A 13,811-nucleotide genomic window follows, 5' to 3' on the forward strand; every position below is an offset into this window, starting at 1 on the left:
GTCTTGTGTGTCTCCATAGAGATTTTAAGATTTTTTTTTTCTAGTTCTGTAAAAAGTGCCATTGGTAATTTGATAGGGATTGCATTGAATCTGTACCTTGCTTTGGGTAGTATAGTCATTTTCACAATATTGATTCTTCAATCCAAGAACATGGTATATCTCTCCATCTGTTGGTATCATCTTTAATTTCTTTCATCAATGTCTTGTAGTTTTCTGCATACAGATATTTTCTCTCCCTAGGTAGGTTTATTCCTAGGTATTTTATTCATTTTATTGCAATGGTAAATGTTGCAAAAGTGTTTCCTTAATTTCTCTTTCAGATTTTTCATCTTTAGTGTATAGGAATGCAAGAGATTTCTGTGCATTGATTTTGTATCCTGCAACTTTACCAAATTCATTGATTAACTCTAGTAGTTTTCCGGTGGCATCTTTAGGATTGTCTATGTATAGTGTCATGTCATCTGCAAACAGTGACAGTTTTACTTCTTTTTTTCCAATTTGTATACTTTTTATTTCTTTTTCTTCTCTGATTGCCATGGCTAGGACTTTCAAAACTATGTTGAATAATAGTGGTGAGAGTGGACAACCTTGTCTTGTTCCTGATCTTAGAGGAAATGCTTTCAGTTTTTCACCATTGAGAATGATGTTTGCTGTGGGTTTGTCATATATGGCTTTTATTATGTTGAGGTAGGTTCCCTCTATGCCCACTTTCTGGAGAGTTTTTATCATAAATTGGTGTTGAATTTTGTTGAAAGCTTTTTCTGCATCTACTGAGATGATCATATGGATTTTATTCTTCAGTTTATTAATATGGTATGTCACATTGATTGATTTGTGTATATTGAAGAATCCTTGCATCCTTGGGATAAATCCCACTTGATCATGGTGTATGATCTTTTTAATGTATTGTTGGATTCTGTTTGCTAGTATTTTGTTGAGGATTTTTGCATCTATATTCATCAGTGATATTGGTCTGTAATTTTCTTTTTTTGTAGTATCTTTGTCTGATTTTGGTATCAGAGTGATGGTGGCCTCATAGAATGAGTTTGGGCATGTTCCTTCCTCTGCAGTTTTTTGGAAGAGTTTGAGAAGGCTGGGTGTTAGCTCTTCTCTCAATGTTTGATAGAATTCACCTGTGAAGCCATCGGGTCCTGGACTTTTGTTTGTTGGAAGATTTTCAATCACAGTTTCAATTTCAGTGCTTGTGATTGGTCTGTTCATATTTTCTGTTTCTTCCTGGCTCAGTCTTGGAAGGTTATACCTTTCTAAGAATTTGTCCATTTCTTCCAGGTTGTCCATTTTATTGGCATAGAATTGCTTGTAGCAGTCTCTTAGGATGCTTTGTATTTCTGCAGTGTCTGTTGTAACTTCTCTTTTTTCATTTCTAATTTCATTGATTTGAGTCCTCTCCCTCTTTTACTTGGTGAGTCTGGCTAGTGGTTTATCAATTTTGTTTATCTTCTCAAAGAACCAGCTTTTAGTTTTATTGATCTTTGCCATTGTTTTCTTTGTTTCTATTTCATTTATTTCTGCTCTGATCTTTATGAGTTCTTTCCTTCTGCTAACTTTGGGATTTGTTTGTTTTTCTTTCTCTAGTTCCTTTAGGTGTAAGTTTAGATTGTTTATTTGAGATTTTTCTTGTTTCTTGAGGTAGGCTTGTATAGCTATAAACTTCCCTTTTAGAACTGCTTGTGCTGCATCCCATAGGTTTTGGATCATCGTGTTTTCATTGTCATTTGTCTTTAGGTATTTTTTGATTTCCTCTTTGACTTCTTTGATCTCTTGGTTATTTAGTAACATATTGTTTAGCCTCCATGTGTTTGTGTTTTTTACATTTTCTCCCCCTGTATTTTATTTCTAATCTCATAGTGTTGTTGTCGGAAAAGATGCTTGATATGATTTCAATTTTCTTAAATTTACCGAGGCTTGGTTTGTGACCCAAGATGTGATCTATCCCGGAGAATGTTCCGTGCGCACTTGAGAAGAAAGTGTAATCTGCTGTTTTTGGATGGAATGTCCTATAAATATCAATTAAATCCATCTGGTCTGTTGTGTCATTTAACGCTTGTGTTTCCTTATTAATTTTCTGTTTGGTTGATCTGTACACTGGTGTAAGTGAGGTGTTAAAGTCCTCCACTATTATTGTGTTACTGTCGATTTCCTCTTTTATTGCTGTTAGCAGTTGCCCTATGTTTTGAGGTGCTTCTATGTTGGGTGCATATATATTTATAATTGTTATATCTTCTTCTTGGATTGATCCCTTGATCATTATGTAGTGTCCTTCTTTATCTTTTGTAATAGTCTTTATTTTAAAGTCTATTTTGTCTGATATGAGAATTGCTACTCCAGCTTTCTTTTGATTTCCATTTGCATGGAATATCTTTTTCCATCCCCTCACTTTCAGGCTGTATGTGTCCCTAGGTCTGAAGAGGGTCTCTTGTAGATGGCATATACATGGGTCTTGTTTTTGTATCCATTCAGTGAGCCTGCATCTTTTGGTTGGAGCATTTAATCCATTCACGCTTAAGGTAATTATCGATATTTATGTTCCTATTACCATTTTCTTAGTTGTTATGGGTTTGTTTTTGTAGGTCCTTTTCTTTTTTTGTGTTTCCCACTTAGAGAAGTTCCTTTAGCATTTTTTGTGAAGCTGGTTTGGTGGTGGTGAGATCCTTGCCAGGTAGAGTAATCTTGGTTGTAGTTTCTTCCCTTTCATCACTTTCAATATGTCATGCCACTCCCTTCTGGCTTGTAGAGTTTCTGCTGAGAAATCAGCTGTTAACCTTATGGGAGTTTCCTTGTATGTTATTTGTCGTTTTTCCCTTGTTGCTTTCAATAATTTTTCTTTGTCTTTAATTTTTGTCAATTTGATTACTATGTGTCTCGACGTGTTTCTCCTTGGGTTTATCCTGTATGGGACTCCCTGCACTTCCTGGACTTGAGTGGCTATTTCCTTTCCCATGTTAGGGAAGTTTTCGACTGATCTCTTCATATATTTTCTTGGGTCCTTTCTGTCTGTCTTGTCCTTCTGGGACCCCTGTAATGCGAATGTTGGTGCATTTACTGTTGTCCTAGAGGTCTCTTAAGCTGTCTTCATTTCTTTTCTTTCTAATCTGTCCCATGGCAGTGAATTTCACCATTCTGTCTTCCAGGTCACTTATCCGTTCTTCTGCCTCAGTTATTCTGTTATTGATTCCTTCTAGTGTATTTTTCATTTCAGTTGTTGTATTGTTCATCTCTGTTTGTTTGTTTTTTAATTCTTCTAGGTGTTTGTTCTTTAATTCTCCTAGATCTTTGTTAAACATTTCTTGCATCTTCTCGATCTTAGCCTCCATTCTTTTTCTGAGGTCCTGGATCATCTTCACTCTCATTATTCTGAATTCTTTTTCTGGAAGGTTGCCTATCTCCACTTCATTTAGTTGTTTTTCTGGGATTTTATCTTGTTCCTTCATCTGGTACATAGCCCTCTGCCTTTTCATCTTGTCTATCTTTCTGTGAATGTGGTTTTTGTTCCACAGGCTGCAGGATTGTAGTTCTTCTTGCTTCTGCTGTCTGCCGTCTGGTGGATGAGTCTATCTAAGAGGCTTATTCAAGCTTCCTGATGGGAGGGACTGGTGGTGGGTAGAGCTGGGTGTTGCTCTGGTGGGCAGAGCTCAGTAAAACTTTAATCCTCTTGTCTGCTGATGGGTGGGGCTGAGTTCCCTCCCTGTTAGTTGTTTGGCCTGAGGCCACCCAACACTGGAGCCTACCCAGCTCTTTTATGGGGCTAATGGCGGACTCTGGGAGGGCTCACGCCAAGGAGTACATCCCAGAACTTCTGCTGCCAGTGTCCTCGTCCCCACAGTGAGCCACAGCCACCCCTTGCCTCTGCAGGAGACCCTCCAACACTAACAGGTAGGTCTGGTTCAGTCTCCTGTGTGGTCACTGCTCCCTCCCCTGGGTCCTGATGCACACAGTACTTTGTGGGTGCCCTCCAAGAGTGGAGTCTCTGTTTCCCTCAGTCCTGTTGAAGTCCTGCAGTCAGATCCCACTAGCCTTCAAAGTCTGATTCTCTAGGAATTCGTCCTCCTATTGCCGGACCCCCAGGTTGGGAAGCCTGACATGGGGCTCAGAACCTTCACTCCAGTGGGTGGACTTCTGTGGTATAAGTGTTCTCCTGTTTGCAAGTCACCCACCCAGAAGTTACGGAATTTGATTTTATTGTGATTGCGCCCCTCCTGCCGTCTCATTGTGGCTTCTCCTTTGTCTTTGGATGTGGGGTATCTTTTTTGGTGAGTTTCAGTGTCTTCCTGTCGATGATTTTTCAGCAGTTAGTTATGATTCCGGTGCTCTTGCGAGAGGGAGTGAGAGCACGTCCTTCTACTCCGCCATCTTGAACCAATCTCCCTAGATATTTTAAATATCATTCCTGACTGTATATCTAGCATCTAGAACAGTGGCCAGCACACAGTAGGTTGTCAATAAATAATTGCGTTAACTAAGAGATTGCACAGAAGAACACAGAAGAGGATGGAGAATAGTGTGTGGCCAGGTTATAGAGAGATTTCTATGTCATCATAAGGAGTTGGGACTTTTTCCTGAAAAATGATAGAGATTAATCCCAGAGTTTTAAGTAGGGAAATAATATAATTGGATCTGCATTTAAAACATGAAATTCAAAATGAATTAGCCTTAAATATTTTGGAATCTCTATTGAACCCCTGAGGTGATATTCAGAAAGATGGAATGAGATGGAGAGAAATCTGCCCTTTATTGTTGAGATAGATAGTTGCTAATAAGCTACACAATCCAGCCTTTATTTCGCAAGAGACACGTCCGTTTTGTGTGTGTGTGTGTGTGTGTGTGTATGTGTGTGTGTGTGTACATGCACGTGCATTTGACTGAAGATTTTGCAATAAATATCTTGAAATATATTGCTTGAGATTATTTTTGTTGTGAACAGCAGGAACTGATTCTGGCTAATTTAAGGGAGAGAAAAGTATCATCATCCATTGGTTTGATATTGGGGTACATCTTACAATCTAAAGAGTAAGTGATTAAATTGTGGAAAGGTAAAGAACTGGGGCAGCTCCAAGGCTTAGTACCAGGAGCTCGTGGACGTTTTCTTTTTTTTTTTTTTTAACATCTTTATTGGAGTATAATTGCTTTACAATGGTGTGTTAATTTCTGCTTTATAACAAAGTGAATCAGCTATATGCATACGTATATCCCCGTATCCCCTCCCTCTTGCATCTGCCTCCCACCCTCCCTATCCCACCCCTCTAGGTGGTCACAAAGCTCTGAGCTGATCTCCCTGTACTGTGTGGCTGCTTCCCACTAGCTATCTATTTTACATCTGGTAGTATATATAAGTCATGGACATTTTCTATAGAATGGTTCTAATGATCTCAGTCTTCATGTCTTTCAATTCTAACTTTCAGAAATGTTTTATACTGAGGTTTTTCTTAAATCTGTTTCTGTCATATCTTTGACTTTTAGTGAATTCAGAGGCCGCTCATATTTCCAAATATGTATTCTTCCTCTTCTCTTGGAAAGATAGAATCCCTGATTTTTAGCTGGGTATGTGAACATAAACAATGAAGACTATATCCCCAAACCTCTTTGGCTTAGATGTGGTCTTATGACAAAGTTCTAGTCAAAGAGATGTAAGCACAACTGCATATGGTGGTTTTTAGAAACTTTCTTCAGTCAGTGGCTTCTTTTTGGATACTTCCTTGAATGGAGATGTAGAGGCTGGAGATCTGACATCTGAGACACAAGAGTTACAGCCACACAGTGGGAGCTGCAGGGAACCTGATTTAATGAAGACTTTGGTAGAACTGCCCTACTGTCCCTGTACTCTGCCCGTGCGCTTTTATGTGAGAGAGAAATGTGTGTGTGTATCACTTGTATATGTGTGATCTCTGGTATAATTTCACTTAAAAATTATTTTATAAATTTTAGGATTTGTTATAGGATGTGGAGATTGTAGCCTGTGCTCTGCTTTCTTGAAATGGAAGTCCCTTTGCTCATCTGTCCACTTTTCCTTATTATAAGAACTCTGTGTATATTAAGAAAATTCGTTTTTTGTTTATCATATGTATGTTACTAATATTTCCCTGTTTGTCTTTTGCATATTTTCTTTTTGTTTAGATCTTTTGTTCTTCTATACAGCTGTTTTACTATTTAACTAGTCATCTTTATCAGTTTCTTATGAGTTTGGGCTCTTATGTTATTCTCAAGAAGGCCTTTTCTACTCCAAGATGATAAAAATATTTGTTCATATTTTTCCCTGGTACATGTGTAGTTTTATTTAAAAATTGAAATTCTTTAACTCTTTAACTTGGAATTTATTTTTATATAAAGATTAATATAGAGTTACAGCTTTCTCCTCCCAAATGACTAGCCAGTTATCCCTATATTATTTTTTTAGTAATCTAATTTTAGGAGTCTCGGGATTTAAACATATGGAAATATCAAAGTAGAAGTTTACTGTTTATGTATTAAAGCCCCACAATGTCTTTTCAGGTGAATTCCGTATACCATATGGTCAGTTTTGCAGTACAGGTAGAAAAAATACTAGGGGAATACGGAGGAAGGAATAGCTGGCTTTCTGGAGAAATTTTGGAAACCTTTTGTGATTGTTTTAAAGTATGTCAAAATTCTTTGACAATCCGCCCTGCAAAGGTGGAGACATTTCTTGAGCATTATCAGGACTTAGTGATTCACTTCCAATGAATAGAACATGGCCAAATAGATAAAAGACACTAGTTTTCTCCTTGCGCGCACGCTCTCTCCCTGTCCTCGCCCCCCCCCCACCCCCCGCCCCGGCAAGTTTCTCATCTAGGCCAGCTGCCATGTAATCACAACACTGAAGCCGCCCTATAAAGAGGTGCACATTGTGAGGAGCTGAGGCATCCTGCCAGCAGCCAACAAGGGGTTTTGCCAGTAGCCATATGTAGGAGCCATCATGGAAGGGGATCCTCCAGCCCAGTCAGGCTTCAGATCCCTGCAGCCCCAGTCAGTGTCCTGACTGCGTGAGATGCCCTGTGTTGGAACCACCAGCTAAGCTCCGTCCAAATTCCTGACCACAGAAACTATGATATAATAAATGTTTCTTGTTTTGACAGTGGCCCTGTTTTAGAGTAACTTACTACACTCATCTGACAACCAAAACACTTTGAGGAGAGAGTATAATTTGAGTCGGTTCTTGAAGGACCAGTAGGAAAAGTTATTTTTATTTTTTTAGTAAAGAAGTTGGGAGAGGGCATTCTGAGCGTAGTAGATGTCATACGTGAAGTCAAAGAAAAGTTATGATGTATTCAGGAATAATTTAAAATATCTAATGAGTATAATAAGACCCAAAATACTACACAGTGGGGAGCTGCATGAATTGAGTTTAAAGCTTGTGAAAGGTTTTTTGCAAAGTTAAGAAGCTTAGACTTTGTCTTTAAGGTCATGCAGAAGCAACAATAGGTTTTAACCTACCCCAGCACGATGAGATTTGGGTTAGAGGGCAATAAATCTTACGATATAGTCTGATGGGTAAGTAGTCTGAAAATGATGCTCTCCTGAGAGAGCTGATGAGTTGGATTTATTTCTGCAGTAGTAGAGATGGGGAGAAGTATAATTTAAGGTATTTTTGAAGTTGAATCAGTAGGATTTGAAGCCCAAGAGTCAAATTACACAATTCAATCAAATAGAATTAGTTAAATATTTCTGACAAATTTTGATATTACACAGCACACCATAGGTATGTATTAATTTGTTTCAGTGAAAGAATAAAATTTTGTGAAGAAAAGAAATTTTGGGAGGATACAGAGCATTATATTTGTTTTTGTTTTTTTTGTTTTTTTTTTTTTGTACATGGGCTTAGTTGCTCCGCAGCATGTGGGATCTTCCTGGACCAGGGCTTGAACCTATGTCCCCTGCCTTGGTAGGCAGATTCTTAACCACTGCGCTACCAGGGAAGCCCTAACATTTGTATACTTTCTCATTTAATCTTCACCAAGCACCCTATAAAGTAGATTTTAACACCCATTTTCTAAATTGGGAAAATGAGGGGCTAAATGCATTCACTGAAGTTACATAGCTAGGAAATGGAATGGCCAGAAGTGGTACCTAGACCTGTCTAGATTGAGTTGTTTATATAATATGGTTATATTATCTTTCTGACACACCTGAGAATTTGTTTTCGTATTTCCTCCCTAACCCCCATTACCTGTGGTCCTTCTCCATCTATTGAAATAGCAAAGACTGATTTTTAGATGCCCAGTGAGGCAGTGTGATACTTGGAGAAAAGTACTAGATTCGGGGATAACAAGAGTAACTCTCTTACAGGTAGTTGTGAGGATTAAATGAGAATAAGTGTAAAGAACTCACAAATAGGATGCATTATGGCCAGGTCTGCTGTTAATATTATTAATAGTGATGGAGACCCCATTCTTGTGCAGGCACTGACTTTAACTTTTTTTTTTTTTTTAAACATCTTTATTGGAGCATAATTGCTTTACAATGGTATGTTAGTTTCAGCTTCACAACAAAATGAATCAGTTATATATATACATATGTTCCCATATCTCTTCCCGCTTGCGTCACCCTCCCTCCCACCCTCCCTATCCCACCCCTCCAGGCGGTCACAAAGCACCGAGCTGATCTCCCTGTGCTATGCGGCTGCTTCCCACTAGCTATCTACCTTACGTTTGGTAGTGTATACATGTCCATGCCTCTTTATTGCTTTGTCACCGTTTACCCTTCCCCCTCCCCATAGCCTCAAGTCCATTCTCTAGTAAGTCTGTGTCTTTATTCCTGTTTCACCCCTAGGTTTTTCATGACATTTTTTTTTTCTTAAATTCCATATATATGTGTTAGCATACGGGTCTCTTGTAGACAGCAAATATATGGGTTTTGTTTTTGTATCCATTCAGCCAATCTGTGTCTTTTGGTGGGAGCATTTAGTCCATTTACATTTAAGGTAATTATCGATATGTGTGTTCCCATTCCCATTTTCTTAATTGTTTTGGGTTTGTTATTGTAGGTCTTTTCCTTTTGTGTTTCTTGCCTAGAGAAGTTCCTTTAGCAGTTGTTGTAGAGCTGGTTTGGTGGTGCTGAACTCTCTCAGCTTTTGCTTGTCTCTAAAGGTTTTAATTTCTCCATCAAATCTGAATGAGATCCTTGCTGGGTAGAGTAATCTTGGTTGCAGGTTTTTCTCCTTCAACACTTTCAATATGTCCTGCCACTCCCTTCTGGCTTGCAGAGTTTCTGCTGAAAGATCAGCTGTTAACCTTATGGGGATTCCCTTGTGTGTTATTTGTTGTTTTTCCCTTGCTGCTTTTAATATGTTTTCTTTGTATTTAATTTTTGACAGTTTGATTAATATGTGTCTTGGCGTATTTCTCCTTGGATTTATCCTGTATGGGACTCTCTGTGCTTCCTGGACTTGATTAACTATTTCCTTTCCCATATTAGGGAAGTTTTCAACTATAATCTCTTCAAATATTTTCTCAGTCCCTTTCTTTTTCTCTTCTTCTTCTGGAACCCCTATAATTCGAATGTTGGTACGTTTAATGTTGTCCCAGAGGTCTCTGAGACTGTCCTCAGTTCTTTTCATTCTTTTTTCTTTATTCTGCTCTGCAGTAGTTATTTCCACTGTTTTATCTTCCAGATCACTTATCCGTTCTTCTGCCTCAGTTATTCTGCTATTGATCCCATCTAGAGTACTTTTAATTTCATTTATTGTGTTGTTCATCGTTGCTTGTTTCATCTTTAGTTCTTCTAGGTCCTTGTTAACTGATTCTTGCATTTTGTCCATTCTATTGTCCATTCTATCTCCAAGATTTCGGATCAACCTTACTATCATTATTTTGAATTCTTTTTCAGGTAGACTGCCTATTTCCTCTTCATTTGTTAGGTCTGATGGGTTTTTATCTTGCTCCTTCATCTGCGGTGTGTTTTTCTGTCTTTTCATTTTGCTTATCTTACTGTGTTTGGGGTCTCCTTTTTTGCAGGCTGAAGGTTCGTAGTTCCTGTTGTTTTTTGTGTCTGTCCCCAGTGGCTAAGGTTGGTTCAGTGGGTTGTGTAGGCTTCCTGGTGGAGGGTACTAGTTCCTGTGTTCTGGTGGATGAGGCTAGATCTTGTCTTTCTGGTGGGCAGGTCCACGTCTGGTGGTGTGTTTTGGGGTGTCTGTAGACTTATTATGATTTTGGGCTGCCTCTCTGCTAATGGGTGGGGTTGTGTTCCTGTCTTGCTAGTTGTTTGGCATAGGATGTCCAGCACTGTAGCTTGCTGGTCGTTGAGTGAAGCTGGGTGCTGGCGTTGAGATGGAGATCTCTCGGAAATTTTTGCTGTTTGATATTATGTGCAGCTGGGAGGTCTCTTGTGGATCAGTGTCCTGAAGTTGGCTCTCCCACCTCAGAGGCACAGCACTGACTCCTGGCTGAAGCACCAAGAGCCTTTCATCCACACGGCTCCTTAATTTGGGATGATTGGTTGTCTATTCAGGTATTCCACAGATGCAGGGTACATCAAGTTGATTGTGGAGCTTTAATCCGCTGCTTCTGATGCTGCTGGGAGAGATTTCCCTTTCTCTTCTTTGTTCTCACAGCTCCCAGGGGCTCAGCTTTGGATTTAGCCCCGCCTGTGCGTGTAGGTCGCCGGAGGGCGTCTGTTCTTTGCTCAGACAGGACGGGGTTAAAGGAGCCGCTGATTCGGAGGCTCTGGCTCACTCAGGCCCGGGGGTAGGGAGGGGCACGGAGTGTGGGGCGGGCCTGCGGCGGCAGAGGCCGGCGAGACGTTGCAGCCTGAGGCGCGCCTGTGCGTTCTCCCGGGGGAGTTGTCCCTGGATCCCGGGACCCTGGCAGTGGCGGGCTGCACAGGCTCCCCGGAAGGGCGTGTGGCTAGTGACCTGTGTTCGCACACAGGCCTCCCGGTGGCGGCAGCAGCGGCCCTAGCGTCTCATGTCTGTCTCTGGGCTCCGCACTTTTAGCCGCGGCTCGCGCCCGTCCCTGGAGCTCTGTCAAGCAGCGTTCTTAATCCCCTCTCCTCGTGCACCAGGAAACAAAGAGGGACGTAAAAGTCTCTTGCCTCTTCGGCAGTTCCAGACTTCTCCCCGGACTCTCTCCCGGCCAGCCGCGGTGCACTAACGCCCTGCAGGCTGTGTTCACGCCGCCAACCTCAGTCCTCTCCCGGCGCTCCGACAAAAGCCGGAGCCTCAGCTCCCAGTCCCGCCCGCCCCGGCGGGCGAGCAGACAAGCCTCTCGGCTGGCGAGTTCCGGTCGGCCCGATCCTCTGCGCTGGAATCTGTCCGCTTTGTCCTCCGCACCCCTGTTGCTGTGCTCTCCTCCGCGGCTCCCAAGCTCCCCCACTCCGCCTCCCGAAGCCTCCACCCGCGAAGGGGCTTCCTAGTGTGTGGACACTTTTCCTCCTTCACAGCTCTCTCCCGCTGGTGGAGGACCCGTCCCTATCCTTTTGTCTCTGTTTAGTTTTTTCTTTTGTCCTACCCAGGTACGTGGGGGGTTTCTTGCCTTTTGGGAGGTCTGAGGTCTTCTGCCAGCGTTCAGTAGATGCTCTGTAGGAGTTGTTCCATGCGTAGATGTATTTCTGGTGTATCTGTGGGGAGGAACGTGATCTCCGCGTCTTACTCTTCCGCCATCTTCCCGGAAGTCCTCGAGCATTATATTTGGACCATGCTATTAAATTTTACGTTTGCATTAAAACTCTATGAAGCCATCATTGAGAGATTTTAGTATAATCCCTCCAGTTCTGTTCAGTATTGTGAGACATTCTGTTTCCTAAAACGTGAGCATAAGTGAGAAAGTTGGAACATGCTGTTTTTCTCCGAGATGACGAAAAGTGTGAAGGAGGTGCTCAGGAAAGATTTGGTTCAGTCTCCACCGGAACATTGAGACTGTTCTGCTGGGTATTTTGTTTGAATTTATTCTCTCAGGAGTCCACCTTTAAAAAGTCTTACAGAAAAAGAAACGTATCTGTCTTCATTTCAGGAGTTCCAGATGGGGGAAGGTGTGAGGATAGAGCAGGACCCTTGAGGCCCCTACAGCCTGTACGCCTGTTCCCCAAACCCCACAGGGCCTGAGACTCTAAGGGCTTGTCAGGTGCCCAGGGTGACTGGGGCGGGCATGTGACCTGGTTTGAAAAATCCTCCCTTGGTGATTCTAATACGCCTTCTCTCACCTTCTACTGTCTCACTCCCTGCTCCATCCTGAAAATCACTGTTCTTATTTATTTATTTATTTGGTCGTGTTGGGTCTTTAGTTGTGGCATACGAACTCTTAGTTGTGGCATGCATGTGGGATCTAGTTCCCTGACTGAGGATCGAACCTGGGTCCCCTACATTGGAAGCATGGAGTCTTAACCACTGCACCGCCCGGGAAGTCCCTGAAAAATCACTGCTCTAATGCACGTAGTTAAGCGCAACCCTTCTGTGTGCTAAAGGAGGCATGTAGTTAGATCTTTAGGAATATATGTTGTGAAAAGGTGCTGACCTGGAAAGTGTAGTCCTATGTACATCTGAATATATGTGTCATAGATTTTTGCTGGGCCCTGATTTTTTTTTTTTTTGCGGTATGCGGGCCTCTCACTGCTGTGGCCTCTCCCGTTGCAGAGCACAGGCTCCGGACGCGCAGGCTCAGCGGCCATGGCTCACGGGCCCAGCCGCTCCGCGGCACGTGGGATCCTCCCAGACCGGGGCACAAACCCACGTCCCCTGCATCGGCAGGCGGACTCCCAACCAGTGCGCCACCAGGGAAGCCCTGGACCCTGATTTTAAATCGGGTTTATATTTTGTTAGGAATCCATCAAATGATGGGCAAGCACTGGTTTTGGTTGTCCTGGGAAACCTGAGCGTGCTTCCATTACAGCCACTTCAGCTTCACTGAGGCAGTGCAGAGCTGGGTAACTTAGATTCCGAACATACTGACTTGTTTAGCTAAGTGAGTCATTTAGTAATTAACTTACATGTTTGTATTTATAGACTTACCCCAGTGGATTTAGATGCCGGGTGAAATTACACTAACATCTTCCCCTGTTCTACTGATTATAATTGAGAAGATTCTGCCTTATCCGCAGTCCTTCTTGGCAGTGAGTGCTGTTGTTTTTAATATGTAAATCTAAGATATTTTTATCTTATCACTTTTTTTTTAATGCGAAGAAGCTGATTTCTGGTACTTCTGATATGTATTGCAGTAAATGAGCAAATGACATTTAGGCCTCTTCACTATGGCTGACAGAGAAAAAAAAGATACAATTAGTTAGTTCTCTCATTTCTGTTTTGTTTCCTATAGATGAACATTGTCAGTGTCTCTTTTATGTTCATGAATTTAAATACTAGTCTGTGATGTGCAGTTATTTTTTTAAGATTCATTCTTTTATACCATGCTTTCTGTAAGGCAATGAATGAGAGGTCTCAAGAATATACTTGTCTCACTGAAAGTCTTTGAGTTAGACTAAGCAAAGACTTTGCTTAAATAACAGTGCCCAAAGCTTACTTAGAGGTAAGTACCTTTGTAGTAAATGGATTGAAATGCTATGGAATTCAAAGGAGGGAGAAAGTTGGGAGGTGCTGTGTTAGGCAGGCTGGGCTATGCCTCAGTAACAAACCAACTCAGAAATCTCAGTGTGTTATTATATAAAAGCCTTCAGTGTGCCTGCCAGGTCTCCAAGGCAGCTCACTTTAAGCAGTGATTCGAGGTTCCATCTTGACTCTGTCATCTCAACACTAGTTTTCCATTCACTGAGGCAGGGGATAAAAATCTGTGTAGTATCCCTCTGGGATTTTTCACTGCCTGGGCCTGGCAGTGACACACATTACTTCTCAC

The 13,811-nt window shown here is 41.6% G+C and overlaps 1 long non-coding RNA gene across 1 annotated transcript in view; it reads left to right on the plus strand.

Annotated features, from left to right (window-relative positions):
• LOC309834136 overlaps nucleotides 1-13,071 on the plus strand; it is a 34,211-nt gene extending 21,140 nt beyond the window's left edge. Inside the window, exon 4 of the long non-coding RNA XR_014297838.1 lies at nucleotides 12,968-13,071. This is a non-coding gene — a long non-coding RNA (uncharacterized lncRNA). The remainder of the gene's footprint in view (nucleotides 1-12,967) is intronic.
• The last annotated feature ends 740 nt before the right edge of the window (nucleotides 13,072-13,811 follow it).

This window comes from Grampus griseus, assembly GCF_964374135.1.
Source record: "Grampus griseus genome assembly, chromosome: 1".
Taxonomy (NCBI): Eukaryota; Metazoa; Chordata; class Mammalia; order Artiodactyla; family Delphinidae; genus Grampus; species Grampus griseus.